The following is a 16,460-nucleotide window of genomic DNA, read 5'->3' on the forward strand; positions in this document are numbered from 1 at the left end:
TATCAAAAAGTTTAGAAAATCTGCTCAAGGAAATAATCAATGAATAGTTCCCAGGACTAAAAAGACAGTTAAACATTCAGATACAGGAGACCCAAAAATCCCCTGGCAAATACTTTGAAAAAAGGACTTCACCATGGCATATTATAATCAGAATGACTAACATCAAAGTGAAAGAAAGAATTTTAAGATGAACCAGAGACAACTATCTAGTCAGCTATAAAGGAAACCTGATGAGACTAACAGAGGACTTCTCAGCAGAAACCCTACAGGCCAAAAGAAAATAGGATGGCATTTTCAAAGTGCTGAAAGGAAAAAAAATACTGTCAGCCATGACCTTATATTCTGCCACAATAAGCTTCATAAATGAAGGAGAAGTAAAGTCTTTCCAGACAAACAAATGCTTAGAGAATTTGTCACTACTAAATCTACCCTACAGGAAATGCTCAAAGGGGTCTAAAACACAGAAACAAAAGGTCAATATTCACCATTACAAAAACACATGAAATTATAAAATTCAAAGGTCTAATAAGACAATCACATAAAGGAGAAAGAGAAAGGAGTTAAATGGCATCATGAAAGGAGTTCAGCAAAACACAAAGACAAAAAGAGAAAAAGAAACAAAGAATTTATAAAACAAATAGAAAACAATTAACGATATGAAAAGAAAAAAGTCTCACATATCAATATTAATCTTAAACATAAATGGATTAAATGTTCCACTTAAAAGCTATGGATCAGCAGAATGAATCAAAAAAAAATTTGACCCAACTATATGCTTCTTATAAGAAACTCACCTTACCATAATGACACATACAGACTGAAAGTAAAGGGGTAGAAAAAGATATTCCACACGAACAAAAAACAGAAGTAAGGAGTAGTAGCTATACTTATATGAGATAAAATAGACTTTAATCAAAAACCATAAAAAAAAGGTCATTATATAATGATAAAGGGATCAATTCAGCAAGAGAATATAACGATTCTAAATATACATGCACCCAATATCAGAATACCCATATTTACAAAACAGATATTACTAGAACTAAAGAAACAGTTAGACAGCAAAATAATAATAATGGTAGACTTCACCACCCCACTCACAGTACTAGACAGATCATCAGGACAGAAAATTAACAAAGAAATATTAGACTTAAATTGCACTTTAGACCAAATGGACTTAACAGACATTTACAGAACATTCCACCCAATAACTATAAAATATACATTCATTTCATCAGCAACTGGAACATTCACTAGGATAGACCACATTTTAATCCACAAAATGAGTCTTAACAAATTTTAAAAGATCAAAGTCATTCTCACTGGATCATATCAAGAATTTTCTTAGACCATAGTAGAATAAAACTAGAAATCAACACAAAGAGGAACTTCAGAAACTTTACAAACACATATAAATTAAGCAACATGCTCCTGAATGATCACTGGGTCAATGAAAAAAATAAAGGAGGAAATTTAAAAAATTTTTTAAACAAATGAAAATGAAAACACAACATATCAAAACCTGTAAGATGCAGCAAAAACAGTGCTAAGAGGAAAGTTTATGGCATTAAGTACCTACATTAAAAAAGTAGAAAAATCACAAATTAATAACCTAACACTCTACCTCAAGGAAATCGAAAAATAAGAACAAACCAAACTCAAAGCTAGCAGAAGAAAAGAAATAACAGAGAGCAAAGCAAAGTTAAATAAAATAGAGACAAAAAAAAATACAAAAGATCAACAAAACAAAAAGTTGGTTCTTCAAAAAGGTAAATAAAATTGATAAAACACTAGCTAGACTAACCAAGGAAAGAAGAGAGAAGATCTAAATAAACATAATCAGACATGAAAAAGGAGACATAACAACAATACCACAGAAATACAAAGGATCTCCAGAGACTATTATGAACAACCATACACTCACCAACTAGAAAATCTAGAGGAAATGCATAAATTTCTGAAAGCACACAACCTCCCAAGATTGAACCAGGAAGAAACAAAACTCCTGAATAGACCAGTAATGAGTAGTGAGATAGCAAGATTGAATCAGTAATAAGAAAATCTCCCAGCAAATAAAATTTGAGGACCATATTGATTCACAGCCAAATTCTACCTAACATTTAAAGATGAGTTGCTGCCAATCCCACAGAAACTGTTCCAAAAGATTGAGAAGGAGGGAATCCTCCCTAACTCATTCCGTGAAGTCAATATCTTCTTGATACCAAAGACAAGAAAGGTTGGGGAAAAAAAGAAAACTACAGATCAACATCTCTGAAAAAAACAGACACAAAAATTGTCAAGAAAATGCTAGCAAACTGAATCTAACAGCAAATCAAAAAAATTCACTACAGTCAATTGGGTTTTATTCCAGGGATGCAAGCATGGTTCAACATACACAAATCAATAAATGTGACTGACCACATAAACAGAATTAAAAAAAAAATATGATCACCTCAATAGATGTGGAAAAAGAATTCAATAAATCCCAGCATCCCTTCATGTTAAAAGTCCTTTAAAAATCTCAGCATAGAAGACACACCTCAAAATAATAAAAGCCATATATGACAAACTGACAGTCAATATCATACTGAATGGTGAAAAGTTGAAAGCATTCCCCCAAGAACTGGAACAAGACAAGGATGCCCACTTTTACCACTTCTATTCAACATAGTATTGGAAGTCCTAGGAGAGCAATCAAGCAAGAGAAAGAAATAAAGGGCATCTGAATTGGAAAAGAGGAAGTCAAATTATGTTTGTTTGCTGATGATATGATCTTATATCTAGAAAACCCTAAAAATTCCTCTAAGAAACTCCTAGATTTGATAAATAAATTCAGCAAAATTTCAGGTTATAAGCTCAACATACAAAAATCAATAGCATTTCTATACACTAGTAATGACCAAGCTGAGAACCAATTTAAGAACTCAATCCCATTAACAATAGCTGCAAAAAAAAAAAAAAAAAAGCCTAGAAATAAATTTAACCAAGAGTGTGAAAGATCTCCACATGGATAACTACAAATCACTGATGAAAGAAATCATAGACAACACAAAAAAATGGGAACCTTCCATACTCATGGATCGGAAGGATCAACATCATTAAAATGTCCATACTGCCCAAAGCAATCTACAGATTCAATGCAATTCCTATCAAAATACCAACATCATTTTCACAGAATTAGAGAAAATAATTCTAAAATTCATGTGGAACCAAAAAAAGAGCCAGAAAAGCCAAAGAAATCTTAAGCAAAAAGAACAAAACTGGAGGCATCACATTACCTGACTTCAAATTATACTACAAGTGTATAATAACCAAAATAGTATGGTATTGGCATAAAAGTAGACACATAGATCAATGGAACAGAATAGAGAACCTAGAAATAACACCATATACCTACAACCAACTGATCTTCAATGAAGTGGGCAAAAACATACACTAGGGAATGGATACACTATTCAACAAATGGTACTGGGAAAAGTAAGTAGCTACAAGTAGAGGGAAAAAATTGGATCTCTATCTGTCAGCATACACAAAAATTAACTCAAGGTGGATTAAAGACTTAAATGCAAGACGTAAATTCATAAAACCCTAAATGAAAACCTAGGAAAAACTCTTCTGGACAGTGGCCTAGGCAAAGAATTTATGACTAAGACCCAAAAGCAAATGTAACAAAGCCAAAAATAGACAAATGAGACTTAATTAACTAAAAAGCTTCTTCACAGCAAAAGAAATAATCAAAAGAGTAAATAGATAGCCTACAGAATGGGAAAAAATATTTGCAAAACTATACATCTAGCAAAGAACTAATATCCATATCCAGAATCTACAAGGAACTCAAAACAAATCAGCAAGAAAAAAACCAAGTGACCCCATTAAGATGTGGGCAAACGACAGGAACAGACGTTTTTCAAAAGAAGATATACAAATGGCCAACATATGAAAAAATGCTCAACATCACTAATCATCAGAGATATGCAAATTAAAACCACAAAAATATATCATCTTACTTTAATTAGAATGGCTATTACTAAAAAGTCAAATAATAATAGATAATGGCACAGATGTAGTGAAAAGGAACACTTACTCACTGTTGGTGGGAATAGAAATCAGTACAACCTCTATGGAGATCAGCATGGGGATTTTTCAAAGAAATAAACGTAAATCTACCATTTGATCTTGCAATCCCACTACTAGGTATCTACCCGTAGGAAAATAAATCATTATATCAAAAAGATGCCAGCACTCATATGTTTATCACAATACAATTCACAGTTGCAAAGATATGGAATCAACCTAAGTGCCCATCAACTGATGAGTAGAAAGAAAATATGGAGCGCGCATGTGTGTGTGTGTGTGTGTGTGTGTGAATATATATATATATGAGTGTATACATACACACACACACACCCCCCATGGGTTACTATTCAACCATAGAAAGAATGAAATAATGTCTTTTGTAGGAACATGGATGGAACTGGAGGCCCTTTATCCTAAGAGAAGTAACTCAGGAGAAGAAAAATAAATGCTACATGTTCTTACTTGTAAGTGGGAGCTAAACTATGGCTCCTTAGGGACACACAGAGTGGTATAACGGACATTGGATACTCAAAAGAGGGAGGTTGGGAAGAGGTGAGAGATGAAAAATTACCTATGGGGTACAACGTACATTTTTTAGGTGATGGGTACAAAAGTCCAGACTTCACCATTGTATAATATATACATGTAATGGAATTCAATTTGTACCCTCTAATTCTATCAAAATTTAAAAAAAGAAGAAGAAAAAAATTTAATTTAAACATATATTCACACAGAAATTGTCCATGAATGTTCATAGCAGCATTATTCATAACAGATAAAAGGTGGGAAGAGCCTGAATGTACATCAGCAGATGAATGGAATAAACAAAATGTGGCATATGCATACAAGAGAATATTAGTCAGTAATTCAAAGAAATGAAATACTAAATTGCCCACAATGCTACACCATGGATTAACTTTGAAAACATTCTACTAAGTAAAAGGAGCCAGTCGCATAAGACCACCTGTTCCATGATTGATTCCATTTTCATAAAATGTCCAGATTAGGCAAATCCACAGAGACACAAAGTAGAATAATGGTTGTCCAGGATTCGGTGGTTCAGAGGACAAGCAAGAATAGGGAATGACAGCTAATGTATAGGGGTTTCTTTTTTGGTGCCAAAAATGTTCTCAAATTGGACAATGGTGACAGTTGCACAACTCTGTGAATATACTAAAAACCATGAACTGTACATTTTATGTGTGAATTTTATGGTATATAAAATATATCTCAATAAAGTAGCCATTTATTAGATTGTCATAAAACCTAATGATACACACCAGAGATAATAAGCATGGCAACAGTTCTGGGGTCAAGCTGGAGCCATCAGAAAGTTTTAAGAAAATAAAATAGAAAGACAGTGACTCTTAGAGGGCATGTTAGGACTGCGGACTCTGGGAGTTTTCAGACACACAAAGACACTAATGTTACATGTCTTTTTTTCTTTCTTTTTTTTTTTTTGACAGCTAGCCAGGTAGGACTTACTTTGAATAAAGTCTAAATATGTATCTTTCAATACCACAATAATTTAAAATTAAGTAATATATGTTTAACAAACTTTAAGAAGCAAACCAGTGTCTAACAAAGATAAATTGAATGATTTCTTTATATGTCTCTATGTTCACCAAGCAGCTCAATTGTGCTAAATGAAGATTGTGATAGAAAATAAAATTAGTTTTTATCATTGCATTTAGTTTGTAGTTATGTCAGGATAAAAATTATTATATTAAGATACATATCTGATGTAATAGTATTAAATCAGCAAAGATGGAAATAATTTTAGAATCTTGGAATAACATGGCATAGAGTGTATTTCCTAAATGAAATATAAATAGGATTCCCCTTTTGGATAATTTTATTATTATCTAATACATTTCTATGAAAATATATTATCTTTATGTTAAAAAAAATAAGAGAGGCTACCTTCCTCCCCCGCCCCATTTTCTTTCCCTAACTTAAACTTTGGTGGGGTATGAGTGTGTGTGTGTATATAACTTGATCATCCACAAAATAATTAAACTGTAAAACTCTGTGGACTGTTGGACAAGGGAGACACAGATGGGTGGGCGGGGGGAGAGGGGTGGATGATGGGTGGGTACAATGTGTGTTGCTCCAGTGACGGAGGCTCTGAAGGCCCTGACTTCGCCACAATGCAATGTATCAATGGAGCAAAACAGCACTTGTACCCCATAAATACATATAAATAAAAGATTTTTAAAAATTACTAAAATTAGCACACAGGTAAAATGAACCTGTTGTGGTCACTGACGGTGAATACGGAATTCATCTAAAAGTCACATATAATGTTCAAAAGAGGAACATTTTCTATTTGAATTCACCCAGAAACAAGATAACAGTAAGGAACCAGCATGTTCAGATAAGATTAAAGCTATTGGGAAAATTTGGGAGAAGTGAAAGGCACATCACCACGGAGGTTCTTGCCTCTCACCGTCCACCTCTCCTCAGAGAAAACCTGAAACTGAAAGACTATCTCTCTGACCTCTAATAACCTAATTCCAGAATCACCCACAAATATAAGGACAACAAAATAACAAACGGTGATGTTAGGAGTCAAAAAATACCCTTATTGGCTTTTTTGTGTGTCATAATCTGAGAAACATACAACATATTATTAATATTCCAGGGACATCCCACAGCCTAGTCAGGGACATCATATTGTTTTTACTGTGGCCAATGTCTGGTGTTTAGGTCTTCATAGGGCCATAAATGAACATTCAATAACAATAGAAGCAGGTAATAAATATGATCATAGGACAAAAAAGGACCCATAGGGCACAAGGGCACAACAAAACACAGCTTTTGCCTGACTCCAGAGTAAATGTGTGCATGTCCTTCCTAGTTTCTGTACTAAGACTAGCAAGGGCTTATTAATGCCTTCTGTCCACCCTTGAGCCCCCGAGAAGCTTTTCAGTAAAGTGATATTTTTTAAATTTCCCTTTAATTTATTTATGTAAATATTTTTCTAAATTATGATTTCATATTAGAAACACTAGATTATTTCTGTCACCAGATCGTAAACATCAAGAAAAAAACGGTTGGCAGAAAAGACCAGTCATTCCTTTCCCATTGACAATGGAAGCCAAGTTAATTATTTCCACTTCTCTTGTTTTCTGAAGCAAAATAAATGAATTTTGTCTGACAGTCAAGTGTTTCCAATGCAATTTTTATCCTTCATCTCAGATGTAGAGCTTAGTCTTCCTACATAAAATGGCAGGACTTTGATCCCCATGGCCACATAGGGTACTTTATAGTCTATCTCATCTCGCCTCACAAGTGCCTTGTCAAAGAAGATGAAAACTACTTTTATTTTATGAATGAGAAAATGTAAGATTCTTAAAACCAGTAATATTTTCAAAATGCAAATCAGTGATGGAGTTAAGAATAAAAGTTCAGCTCCACATCGTGCAGGCCTGTGTGCTTCCAGACCAGTGCTCTCAAACTTCAATGGGCAAACAATCACCTATGGATCCAGTTAAAATGCAGATTCTGCCTCAGACCATCTGGGATGGTGCAGAGATTTTAAATATTTAACAAGCTCCTAGGCAATGCCAGAACTGCTGGTCCATGGACCATACTTTGAGTAGCAAACTAGATTATCTGTTAGCACTTTTTCATGCAACGCCAGCCTCAACTCATTGGAAGAGAAAAAGACTAGAGTTACTACTAGCAAGTTGAGATTTGTCCATAAAGCAGCATTTATTTTCTCTGTGCCATGTCCTAATTTAAAAAAAAAAAAAAAAAAAGGGAAGAAAATCTAGCTTTCTGGCTTTGCTCAAAGGAGTATGCCCAGATCTAAAGCATCAGTACCTCATATATTGAGTTGGTAGGAATTTGGGGTAAATGTTGGTGACCCTTCACATTTGTTAGACTAGCTCAGAATGTCTCAAGGGGTCAGACTAGGAAACCTTCTCCAAACTTAGATCAATTATGTGACTAGTTAGACTCAGAAAAAAAAAAAAAAAATATATATATATATATATATATATATATATATGCTCCTTCTTGGTGATAATAGCAAATAAGAAAAAAACATTTTTAACTAACAGAAATTCACTCCTTTCCAAGATCATGCCAAATGAATGTGCTACTCCCTTCTCCTCCTCCTACATACCCCATGCTATTGTCTGCTCCTGACAAGACAGGCAGCTCTAGTAGGCCCAGAATTTGGCTGTCAAGAGCACTGCATGCAGATTATCTCTTTAAAAGCTATATTTTCAACTTTACCTCCCCCACTATCTTATTTTTGGTCTTTCCTTCTGCTTTCTAGAATGCAGTTATCTATTTTCTATTTAGACCATGGAAGGTACTTGTCACAAAGGAAAAACCGTATAGTCATTTGGCAATTAGACAAACCCTCTAAGATTCTACAAGTGTTATTTAATATAGTACCTGATGCCAACAGATCAAAAGAATTTTACAGGCTTTATCCAATTAGTAATTTTGACAACTCTACAATACAGTATAGTAAAAGACTTGAAATCATAATGACAGAAAGATTTAAATTATTAAATGACAAAAAATTTGGATGGCTCACTTTAGACTTAAGGAGACTACTGACCAACAACAGTAGCATAGTGTAATGTTGAGAGAGAAATCTCCTATTTTTGCTGCAGCTGGTAGAGAGAGCTATCATACACTGAGTTTGTACTATGTGACAGGCAGTGAGTTAACTGTTACACCAAATTATCTCATTATCTTCTAACAACTCTACGAAAAAAGTATTATTAACCCTGATATAAAGGAGAGGATATCAAGGCACAGAATAAAAATCTTTCACCAAAGTCACAAAGAGACAAACCTAAGTTATGAAGCCAAAACTCATTTTCTTAAATACTAAGCTATACCGTAAATATATCTGATGTAGTTTCTTTTGAATAAAGCTCAGTGAAGACTACATATTTCAAATCATATTTCAATGTACAGCCAGATGGTAGCTGGCTGGACTGGGCAAAGCACAGCTCAGATCCCTGCTTGCACTATTATGTCTCCAACGGGAACGATGCCCACTGAGAGCCTCCGCTGCTGCGGTGCCCAGATTTTGTACCTCGAACTCTGTTCCCACAAGGCCACAAGGCACCAGACCCCAGGACAGGATACTCATAAGCTGGCCAGCAATCTAGGACACAGACCAGACAATCAGCTTCTCTGCTTGGGCATTTGAACTGGACCCTCAGGGATAATGAACCAGTTTGAATCAGGAGCAAAAGACAAGAGTCGTACACAACACGTGAAGATGACTGTAGCCATGTACACAACAAATGTATGAGTGCTTAGAAAATGGAAATGCAAAGTTTAGAGAACTCTGGTTGGGAAAGAGGTGATTTTTTAAAATGACAGGTAAAATAAATTCTATGAGAAGAACAATCAGATGAAGAAGAAAAACAGAGAGAATACCCAGGTATAGAGCTAGTATTTTCACCTATACTCTTGTGAGTTTGAGAGATGAGTAGTTTCAGTTTGATTTCCCTCATTTTTCTCTTTCTGTTTTACCTTCTCTGCCAGAGTCATGTACCTATTCTCTCTTGTCTGTTTAATGTTTCTGTTAATTAAGACAACTCAATACTCTTCTACTATATTATTGCTTTTATTGATAAGAACAAACTTATTTTATTGGGTGATCTTTAATATAGTTCCTCTGTTTTGTTATTATTGTATCTTGTAGCAGTGATTTTCTGAAATAATCTTAGGTTGAATCCATTGCTCAACCATCTGGTAAGTAGCTTTACACTGTTAAAACAAATATTCCATTTGTTTTAAAAATTTATTCTCCCAAATATTTGAGCACCCAGGATTAAGTGAAATATTTAAAGTAGACATAAAATTTCTATATCTGCTCACATCCTAAGAAAACGGAAAACATTGGCACACACACACAAAAAGACATTTGGTCAGGTTTTTTTTTAATATATTTATGAGGTGTAATTTATGAGATTGAATGGGAAAGAAATGGGGGAGGGAGCTGGAAAATCACCTAAACTCAGGGACACAAATCCAATGCATTGTAGATAAGTTTGTCAACTGTCACCCCATAACCTGTGGGAGCCATCAACCATGTGGATCTATGATAGGGACAAGCGAACACAAAAGATAGAAATGGAAGATTCAGAAATAGGAAAGAGATGGTGTTATGGGGGGAGTACTTCAGGACAAGAGCAGAGAGTCAAGAGGAAGGAAGAAGTTACCTCATCTCAGTTTCACTAGGCAGAAAATGAAGGTTTGGAGCGAATACATGCTCTTACCTTTTTAAGATGGAGCCTTTTTTGCCTTATCTGTATGATTATTATCTAGTGTCATCTATGTACTCGCATAACATGACCTACATAGGAGATATACCATGTTCATAGATGAAATGACTTGATGCTTTAAAGACAGTACTTCTCACTGAATTAATTCTAAACATTCGAGAAAATTTTGATCAAAATCCAAATGTGATATTCTAAATAAAACTTGAAAATCAAATTCAGAAGATTACCTGGAAGATAGTGTCAAGGAGAATTGTGCTCTACAGAATATCAAAGCATGCTATAAAGGTAGACTCTGACAGAGTAATAAAAAAAATCAATTAAAGAACATAAAAGCTGGAAAAACAAGCCCATATACATATAGGACTTTTGATAGTGTAAAGATGATACAAATCACTGGGAAAAGAAGCTGTTAAATGGCATTGGGCAATTGAATATTCACTTAAAAATAAGTTAGATACAGTCATAAATAAAAGCTATATTTTTAATACTAAAATGTGTAAATAGAAAAATATTTGTGAATATTATCATAAATTGAGGTAAGAACATCCCTCTTGAGGAAGACACAAAACCCAAAAGCCAAAAAGAAAATAATGACAAAGTTGACTACATAAAAATTTAAAATTTCTGTGTGAAGGCACTATCAACAAAATTTTCAGAACAAGAAATAAACAGGAAGAAATATTTATAATAGCCATTATAAAGTGTGACTATTCATAATAAATTAACCCTAAAAGTCAATAAGAAACCAACTAAAAATGCACAAATGAATGAACTGTATATATGTATAAACAAATGGCCAAAACACTGAGAAAGAAGTTTAATCACACTGGCCATCAAGGCACTGCAAAATAAAACAAAGATATATAATATATATTTAAAATATATATGTGAGTGTCTGTGTACGTTATATATATACATACACATGTGACACACACACATACAGATGTATGTTTTGTTTTTTCATTCTGTCAATTAGGTCAGGAAAAGCCGAAAAAAATATTTAGCTATAGATATATAATACTCTTCTATTTATATGATTCTTTTATACTGTAATACACAATCCCCATGAAACAGGAGAAATGCGGATGCATATAAGTATGAAAAGAATCATGAAATGAATTCAGAAACCAAGAATTTAATCAAACACAAGAAGTTATAAGAAAGAGAGAGAAAAATGGAAGACCTTTCTGATAACTTTCTAAACCATCTACACCACTAGACCACATGATAAGCACAAGAACTTCTGCCTCGCATCCCAACCAACAAGGGGAGACACCCACAGCAGGTTACTTTGTCCCAAAGTTACATTAATTTAGAAACAACCCTACCATCAAATATGAAAATACTCCATATTTTTTCTTTCAGTGCTGTTTCCATACCCTATACAAACAAAAAGTACTCAAAAACTGTTGATAAAACACAATTCAGGTAGCATAGCATTAAAGGGGATGTCCAACATGACAGACTTCTAAGACTTATTTTTGTCATGACAGATGCAGTTTCCTTCTGGAATAAACGTGGTGTTCTGGGCAGGAATTCTGTGGCCATGCACAGTGGTGTTCCCAGTGTACTTGATACTCAGAGCAGATCATTTTGAATACCCCCTCCTCAACTCTTAAAACCATTTTACACCTAAAATCTTCACCTCTAAATTTATGTCTTTCCAAGTACAAGATTCCTTTTTTAACTTATTCGCGTTCTCTGTCTTTTGAACCTCTATGTCTTTCATCTTCAGTTGTGTCCTCCAACTCCCTAACCCCTCCTCCTTCTTTCAAACTGTCATTGCCACTCTAAGCTTACGTGCCTCCAAAGTCCAGATTACACTTGTCACCGTCTTCAAAACCCTTGCCCCAGTGACTTCCCACCACCTCCCACTGCTAACTCCTGGCCTCAGGAAAAGTTATAGGAAGGAAGAAGAAAAAGATGAGATAGAAAGTTTGAGTACTACAAAGGACCTAGTCATATTGCACAAATGTGCAGGTAACACAATCAGCATAACTATGAAAACAAAGAGGGCTCGTTGGCCACTCGACACAGGAGCAGCGAGAGCAGGTGATGAATATCCATACCTGATATCAATGTCATCGAGGCTAACAAATATATATTCAAGGTTTTCTCACGACCTGGGGAACAGACACGTCTGGAGCTCTGGCTTGGGGGGAAAGGCGGAACAGGAGCAACGTATGTAACCTGAAATTCTGTATCCCCCATAACAAGATGAAATAAAATAAAAAAAAAAAAAAAAGGTTTTCTCAATATTAAATACGTATTCCCAGTTTCAGATCACTTCTCAAATTACAGCTGAAAAAATAGGATTACCAGGAAATATTCTTGGGACTACATTAAGTACTAAGGATACTGAGACCAAGATCCGTCCTCACCCTGACATGCACACCATGGAATCCTTCTTTCCTTTCCTTCCTGTTTCCACTGCCACCTCCGCTGTTACAGAAGCTCCCTAAATCTTCTTATTTCCTGTCTCCCCTTGTTCAACGCTACCCTACATTCTAAAGCTAAAATAATTTTTCTAAAGCACCATTCCAATTATGTGATTATCCTGATTGGAAATAGTCAACCATTATCTATCGAAATTAACCAACGCTTAGCCCGGTATTCAACATCGGCCAAATTTCCTTTCCACCCCCTTTCCCACCGCTCCCCTCTCCACACACAGATCCTCCCACTTAGATGTGATCTTGTCTTTAGTTCCTGCTCTCTTTTAAATCCCTGGAGTACTCTGTTTACATCTCTCTTGTGGCACCTGTTTTATTCCACTTTCTTTTGTTAAATGTGTCTAATTCTTCCCACTTGCCTCATTAGGTGTTGAGGTTTTTTAGTCCACAGATTGTGTCTTGCTCATCTTTGTATTCACTTTAGCACAACACACATGTCAGGTACTCAACGAGTCCACTTTCTTACTCTTTGCTTGCTTCCTGAGGAGGCACGCCACACGGTTCCTACAGCAACACTCAAAGTAGCTAGCTAGAATAATGTAGCATCTGTACTGTGCACACTCGGATTGTGTACAATTTTTCCTAATATTTGTTAAATCCTAAAATCTGGCTCATTTATGTCACTTTTCTGAAAAATCATGTATGCTCTAGCTTGTCTCTTCATTGTTTTTTATTCAGCTTTTTATCTATGTGACTCCCAAATACACTGTTGCTATACTTGTACTTGGCAATTTATTTACATAAAGTAGGTATTAGTCTTAGTAGTTGACATGCAGCTTTTCAGCATCCGGGGTACGGTTACGCCATTCGTCGAGTGAGCAGAAGTGACATTGTCTCCACGCTGTCAGCAGGTAGTGTGTGTCGTCCATATGTGTGTAGAGACATGCCCTGTGACTTGTTATCCCATGGGCATGAGTCAGGGGCCAAAAATCCTTTCACAAAAGAAAGGAAGAGCACAGAGTACAACTGAGCTGAGACGAACATTCCATTAACCCCGTCACCTCTTTCCCCACCATGCTTTGTGGAAGACCCAGCGAAGAATCCCTAGAGCTCTGCAACTCCCAGTGTAGAGAGGCAACAGGATGCAATTAACACCCTGCTTTTACTTTTTAATAGCTCACACTACAGGAAGAAATGTCTAAAAGGATATTTAAATTCAGCATAAAATTCTAGCAACCACAATTTTAATTGCATACCAACTGCAAAAATATTTCTTTCATTGTCTATATATATAAAAGGAAGGCTATAATATACATGCTGTCTGCTTGTTTCAGAACTCAGTTATTAACCTTTAAGAATCTTGTCTAGGATAAAAGCCTCTTTCCTCAGCACATGCATCTCGAGACTGAGACTTCATCTTCTAAAATCCTAACTCCTATTTTGGATCATGTTGAGACTTCAATCCCTGACACAAAAACACCCTGAACAATATTTCAGACACAGGAATTTCAAGAATTTTTTTGATTGATAACTCAAAAACAATTTTTAGAAGTCACAAAAAGAAAAAGCTACCTCTTCTCCAACACATAAACACACGTGTAAAAAAAAAAATGCACAATACGCAATTTGATTACTCAACAGCAAATCATCACAAACGCAAGTAAAGATTGGGTTGCTGTTTCCATAGAGATGACTTTATATGGTTCAGTTCTTCTGGGAATTTAACCAAATCCCCAGCAGCAGGAGAATATCATCAGCAAAAATTCTCTAACATATGGCAACTGCCAACAAATCAGTAAGGAAAAAAATACTTTCATTTTCTTTTCCTTTTTACTAAGAAGAACGTCTTCACATCAAGCTGTTTGAAGAAGCACACAGATTTTGTTGGTCACTCTGCGTGTAACTCAAAACTCAATACCACCAGCTTTCTTTGTTCTTACATTAAAAGAGCTGTTGGTACCCTGCCAGGCTCCACAACACACATGTTCCCAGAATGGCATCTAGACATGAGCAAGAACTGCATAAATCTTCCCGTGACTCTCAGTTTTGGTCCTAGGGGAAAACTCTCAATCTGCAGGGTTATCTCTCAGGAAAGAATGCAAATGGAAAGTTATTCTCTATTAAGCTTTTGAAGCTATGCTCATCCTGGAGTGTGTGTGTGTGTGGGGGGGGTGTATGTGTGCATGAAACTTTTTTAATTCTACTTATGACCCAATGATTAAAGTAAGAGTTTATAGCAGAAAGATAATAGATGTAGTACTTTTTATTATTTTCCTTAGTTGCATCGAGCCTATACCTGGAAGGCTCCTCTAAGGATAAAGTTAAAGGTCATCTAGTTCAAGATACTTAAATTCTCTCTTCAGTATATATTTGCAAAAACAAAAATTGTGATCAATATGCAATGTGTGATTAATAGCCAGTGAAAATGGTTGCCACAGAATGAGTAAACACCTCCAACAATAAGGAATGCATTACTTTCCAAGGAGCCCATTCTATTCTGAAAAATTTACAATGTCAAAAAGAAGTTTCTTATGCTGAACCTAAATCTCCTTCCTTTCTACTTGCACCACTGACTTCAGTTTTGTACTTCCAAGGAGATACATTTAAGCCCGATACTTTATCTACATGACAGCACCTTACAAACCTGAGGCCAGCTCTAGTCTCCTCTTCCCATTCCTCACAGTCCAATCTTCATGCCCCTGTAATTCCTCCATGGTGCTGTTTATTTCTCTCCCTACCGTCCTCATTCACCTACAGAAGTAGCTTAGATTGCCAATGGCTTCATTCACTCCAGTTTTTCTAATGTAACATAGAGAGCTGGCCTACATTGGGTGTATCAAGCAAAAACGCCATCAGAGTCCAGGCGGATAACTCAACTGTGTAAAGCATCTTCAGGTAAAGCCTCTGAGAGGGTGACAACTGTGATGAATTAGAGAATTAGTACCAGCCTGAGTATTCAAATTTGCATATTTTCAAATACAACACACACACACACACACACACCCCCCCACAACTTGGTCTGGAGTTGTGATCCTTGGCCAAATTACTCTGTTACCAAAAATTAAATTAATAGAATACATCTGAAAATTTGAGAACTTAAAGAAAAATTCCTTGCTTAGGCTGGAAGAGAGGGGAGAGAAGTCATCTACATCAGTAGGCAACTCCAGCCAGTTATTATGGGAATTTAGCAAGTCAACTTTCTCTCAATGGTATCCCAATAAATACAAACGGAGCTCATTATTCTCTCACTGTTCAGTATCTTTTATCAGGTGAGCCTGCTTTACAGCAGAATGAATAAAGCACAATCAGAAAAGACACATCACGATTGAATAGTAATAAAAAGAAGTTAGCTCTGAATAGAAGATAAGGACCAATTATCACAGAGTATTAAAAAAACTTACATTATTAATTTCTATGCACCATTAACTTTTTCCTTTGTTAAGACTTAAAATGTTTTCAAAAGCATAAGCTGTGCTCTCCTCTATATTTAAAGGTTCTAGTGCATGCAAATTGTCCATCTTCCTGTAAACCACACAAGCACATTCAGGAGCTAACTGGCAAGGAAGCAGACATTGTGGGCATGTCCCAGGAAAGGAGGCTGCTCTGAGCTCATGTTGAACCATCGAGGCGATGTTATAAATACCAGGCTACAAAATCCTGATTTAACTACCACAAGCTCCAGAGCACAAGGCAGGGCAGGGGAACCTGCAGTTTTAAGGCCACA

At 35.6% G+C, this 16,460-nt stretch overlaps 1 protein-coding gene across 1 annotated transcript in view; it reads right to left on the minus strand.

Annotated features, from left to right (window-relative positions):
- The window catches only part of IPCEF1 (interaction protein for cytohesin exchange factors 1), a 72,524-nt gene that overhangs the window by 10,392 nt on the left and 45,672 nt on the right, over positions 1-16,460 (minus strand). The window lies entirely within an intron of this gene.

Source organism: Eulemur rufifrons, chromosome 15 (assembly GCF_041146395.1).
Source record: "Eulemur rufifrons isolate Redbay chromosome 15, OSU_ERuf_1, whole genome shotgun sequence".
In the NCBI taxonomy this organism is placed as follows: Eukaryota; Metazoa; Chordata; class Mammalia; order Primates; family Lemuridae; genus Eulemur; species Eulemur rufifrons.